Below are 4968 nucleotides of genomic sequence, written 5' to 3'. Positions count from 1 at the left end.
TCTGAAGCCGAGGCTGCATCTGTATACACGGGGAGGCTGAAGCCAAGGCGTACATCTGTATATACGGGGAGGCTGAAGCCAAGGCGTACATCTGTATATACGGGGAGGCTGTGAGGAGGACTGTTTCATGGTTTTTATTTTTGTAACTATCACACTTGGGTTTTTCGTTGGGGTTGGCGGGTACTGTATGTGTATATAAGATGATGGTTTACCGCCAAAATAAAACAGTTCAAACAGTCCACTGTTTGATGTCCTACAAGAAGACTGGCCAACACCAGTCCTCAAGGGCTACCAACAGGTCATGTTTTCAGGATATCCCTGCTTCAGCACAGGTGACTCAATCAGTGGCTCGGTCGACTGAAGCAGGTAGTGATTGAGCCACCTGTTCAGGGATAGCCTGAAAATCTGACCTGTTGGTGGCCATTGAGGACTGGAGTTGGCCTCCCCTATACTACAACATTGGGCTCTCTATATCAAGAGAGACGTGCGCGCTGATGCAGTTACGTAAAATGTTTTAAAAAAAAAGTATATATATTTTGCGAAATGCGACATATTTACAAAGTATATCTGTACTGATTTAGAATTTGATGTACACCGCGCTCCTATTCTGCGCCCAAAAAACAACTTTCGCCTCCTTTAAGGTGACGGGAAAAACTAACGCAGGAAACCATCAAAAAAAGAACCCGCAGGCCACAGATTTCTTAATACACAGACCTGCGCTGATATGCAAATGGAACTCTGCAGACGTACACTAAAATGGCACAACGTATTGCGTAGACACTGCCTGTCGTGCGTATATATTTTAGCGCATTGCTGTCGACATAATAACGACTTTGCGCCGGAAGCTGTCGTTTGATACACAGAGCCCATTTTGTCCTAGCGCTGAGAGAGGAGAGGGACATTTTCCAGCATGTATGCAGGCCTGCTAAGTCACGCTGTCTCCGTGTGAGACACTTTCACACTGTGACAAATGGTGTCGCGCTGCTTGTCACGTCTCAGTGTGGTTGTACTATATAAAGGGAGACTGCGGGGGTTGTTTTCCACTGGGTTTTTTTGTTGTTTTTTAACCATCACACTGGATTTTTTGTTCAGGTTGGCAGATCTGTATATGTTTGCTAATATTTGGGCCAAAATAAAACCTGACTGCTCCAGCCCATTTTTTTTTTTTTGGTTACTAAAACATTGTGTCCTAGGGGGAGAGAGGGGGGGGGGAGGAGAGAGAGAGGGGGGGGGAGGAGAGAGAGAGGGGGGGGGGGGAGAGAGAGAGGGGGGGGGGGAGGAGAGAGAGAGGGGGGGGAGGGAGGGGGGGGAGGAGAGAGAAAGGGGGGGAGGGAGGGAGGGGAGGAGAGAGAAATGGGGGGGGAGAAGAGAGAGGAGGGGGGGAGGAGAGAGAGAGAGGGGGGGAGGGAGGGGGAGGAGAGAGAGAGGGGGAGGAGAGAGAGAGGGGGGGAGGAGAGAGAGGGGGGGAGGGAGGGGGGGAGGAGAGAGGGAGGGGGGGAGGAGAGAGAGGGGGGGAGAGAGAGAGGGGGGGAGGGAAGAGAGAGGGGGGGAGGAGAGAGAGAGGGGGGGAGGAGAGAGAGAGGGGGGGAGGAGAGAGAGAGGGGGGGAGGAGAGAGAGAGGGGGGGAGGAGAGAGAGAGAGGGGGGGAGGAGAGAAAGAGAGGGGGGGAGGAGAGAGAGAGAGGGGGGGGAGGAGAGAGAGGGGGGGAGGAGAGAGAGGGGGGGGGAGGAGAGAGAGGGGGGGAGAGAGAGAGAGAGAGGGGGGGGAGGAGAGAGAGGGGGGGGAGGAGAGAGAGGGGGGGAGGGGAGAGAGAGAGAGAGAGGGGGGAGGAGAGAGAGGGGGGGGAGGAGAGAGAGGGGGGAGGGGAGAGAGGGGGGGGGAGGGGAGAGAGAGGGTGGAAGAGAGAGAGAGGGGGGGAGGAGAGAGAGAGGGGGGGGAGGAGAAGAGAGAGGGGGGGAAGGAGGGGGGGGAAGGGGGGGAGGAGAGAGGGGGGGAGGAGAGAGAGGGGGGGGAGGGGGAGGAGAGAAGGGGGGAGAAGAGAGGGGGGGAGGAGAGAGAGAGGGGGGAGGAGAGAGAGAGGGGGGGAGGGAGGGAGGGGGGGAGAAGAGAGGGGGGGGAGGGAGGAGGGGGGAGAAGGGAGGGAGGGGGGGAGAAGAGAGGGGGGGAGGGAGGGGGGAAGAAGAGAGGGGAGGGGGGGGGAGGAGAGAGAGAGGGGGGGAGGAGAGGGGGGGAGAGAGAGAGGGGGGGGGGAGGAGAGGGGGGGGAGAGAGAGAGGGGGGGGAGGAGAGAGGGAGGGGGGGGGGGAGGAGAGAGAGAGGGGGGAGGAGAGGGGGGGAGAGAGAGAGGGGGGGGGAGGAGAGAGAGAGGGGGGGGAGGAGAGAGAGAGGGGGGGGGGGAGGAGAGAGAGAGGGGGGGGGAGGAGAGAGAGAGGGGGGGGGGGAGGAGAGAGAGAGGGGGGGGGGAGGAGAGAGGGGAGGGGGGGAGGAGAGAGAGAGGGGAGGGGGGGAGCGAGGGAGGAGGGAGGGAAGGGAGGGGGGGGGGAGGAGAGAGAGAGGGGGGGGAGGAGAGAGAGAGGGGGGGGAGGAGAGAGAGAGGGGGGGGGAGGAGAGAGAGAGGGGGGGGGGGGAGAGGAGAGAGAGGGGGAGAGGAGAGAGAGGGGGAGAGGAGAGAGAGAGAGAGGGGGGGAGAAGAGAGAGAGAGGAGGGAGGGGGGAGGAGAGAGAGGGGGGGGGGAGGAGAGAGAAGGAGGGAGGGGGGGGAGGAGAGAGAGAGAGAGGGGGGGGGAGGAGAGAGAGAGGGGGGGGGGGAGAGGGGGGGGAGAGGAGAGAGAGAGAGAGGGGGGGAGAAGAGAGAGAGAGGAGGGAGGGGGGAGGAGAGAGAGGGGGGGGGGAGGAGAGAGAGGGGGGGGGAGGAGAGAGAAGGAGGGAGGGGGGGAGGAGAGAGAGAGGGGGAGGAGAGAGAGAGAGGGGGAGGAGAGAGAGAGGGGGGGAGGAGAGAGAGAGGGGGGGAGGAGAGAGAGAGAGGGGGAGGAGAGGGAGGGGGGAGGAGGGGGAGGAGAGGGAGGGGGGAGGAGAGAGAGGGAGAGGGGAGAGAGGGGAGGGGGGGAGAGGGGGGTGGGAGGAGAGGGAGAGAGGGAGGGGAGGGGGGAGGAGAGGGAGAGAGGGGGGGGAGGAGAGAGTGGGAGGGGGGAGGAGAGAGAGGGAGGGGGGAGGAGAGGGAGGGAGGGGGGAGGAGAGGGAGAGAGGGGGGGGAGGAGAGAGAGAGAGGGGGGGAGGAGGGGGGGAGGGGGAAGGAGAGAGAGGGAGGGGGGAGGAGAGAGAGAGGGGGGGGGGGAGGGGGGAGGAGGAGAGAGAGGGGGGGGAGGGGGGAGGAGAGAGAGAGAAGGGGGGGGAGGAGAGAGAGAGGGAGGGGGAGGAGAGAGAGAGGGGGGGAGGAGAGAGAGAGGGGGGGAGGAGAGAGAGAGGGAGGGGGAGGAAGAGAGAAAGGGGGGGAGGAGAGAGAAGGGGGGGAGGGGGGGGAGGAGAGAGAAGGGGGGGATGGAGGGAGGGGAGGAGAGAGAGAGGGGAGGGGGGGAGGAGAGAGAGAGGGGAGGGGGGGAGGAGAGAGAGAGAGGAGGGGGGGAGGAGAGAGAGAGAGGAGGGGGGGGGGAGAGAGAGAGAGGAGGGGGGGGAGGAGAGAGAGAGAGGAGGGGGGGAGGAGAGAGAGAGAGAGAGGGGGGGGAGGAGAGAGAGAGAGAGAGGGGGGGGGAGGAGAGAGAGGGGGGGAGGAGAGGGGGAGGGAGGGGGGAGGAGAGAGAAAGGAGAGAGAAAGGGGGGGGAGGAGAGAGAAAGGGGGGAGGGAGGGGGAGGGAGAAGGAGGGGGAGGGGGGGGGAGGGAGAGGGGGGAGAGGGAGAGAGATGTCATGGGAAATAAACACCAAAACACCAAAACATGGTTATACTCAACATGTTGTCATCAAAATTGTAAACCTAACTTGTTGTTATTGTTGATTTAAATAAAATCTAAGCTCCAAGTCGCTCTTCACGTGCTGGGTATTACACACTGCATGTATGTCACTTCTCCGTGTGAGAAAGGGAAACTTTGGCCAGTAATAGTAACAAATCGAAGCTCAAAGGCTCTTCATTTGTGATGAATGAACAAGAAAATAGTCTTGTTTTGCACATCTGCCAGCATGAAGAGGCTAAGTGTTGCATTAACAATTTGACATATATAGCAAAATATATATATTTTTTTAAATCTATAAATCAAATGCCAAATTAGCATCAAAGCCCATTGCTGTATGACAACCAAATGTGCACAATATATAGCCAAAGGCATAATAATGACTCAAACAGCGAGATGTAATTTGCCAACACGGCACTTGGAGATAAGAAACGGAGGAAGGTGAAGACTCGGTAACGGCAACACCGCACAACCCTGACATGTCGCAGTGTTAAGTCTGTGTAGAAGAGGCCACGGAGGAAGCATATTTTTTTATATATATTTATTAGTTTAATATTGTTTCACACTTTATATTACTATGTTTCACAAGTGGCGCTACTGTATTTCATATATATATGTATGTATGTGTGTGTGTATATATATATATATATATATATATATATATATATATATGTATATATGTATATATGTATATATATATATATATATGTATGTGTGTGTGTGTGTTTATATGTGCAGAATAAATGAGTTCTTCAGTATTAGGTGATACCTTTTTTATTGGACTAACAATTTATGTCACAGGACAAGCTTTCGAGAGTTATCCTCTCTTCTTCAGGTCAAGCAATACTGATATACAAAGGTTTCAATGGCTAAAACAGTTTAGAGAGAGGGGGAAAAAAACAGCAGATATTTACTGTAGATAAGGTAGGGTGTTAAATGTGTTTGAAGCCAGGGAACAGTGTCAAAGAAAGGTGGGGAGGGGTAGGGATACAGGGGGGGAGAGAGAAAGTGTGAATAAGAATAGAGG

General features: G+C 56.5%; 1 protein-coding gene across 5 annotated transcripts in view; it reads left to right on the top strand.

Annotated features, from left to right (window-relative positions):
- The window catches only part of IKZF5 (IKAROS family zinc finger 5), a 23052-nt gene that overhangs the window by 6209 nt on the left and 11875 nt on the right, over positions 1-4968 (top strand). The window lies entirely within an intron of this gene.

Source organism: Ascaphus truei, chromosome 8 (assembly GCF_040206685.1).
Source record: "Ascaphus truei isolate aAscTru1 chromosome 8, aAscTru1.hap1, whole genome shotgun sequence".
Lineage (NCBI taxonomy): Eukaryota > Metazoa > Chordata > Amphibia > Anura > Ascaphidae > Ascaphus > Ascaphus truei.
The sequence above is the reverse complement of the archived record's forward strand: the minus strand, read 5'-3'. Positions and strand labels throughout refer to the sequence as shown.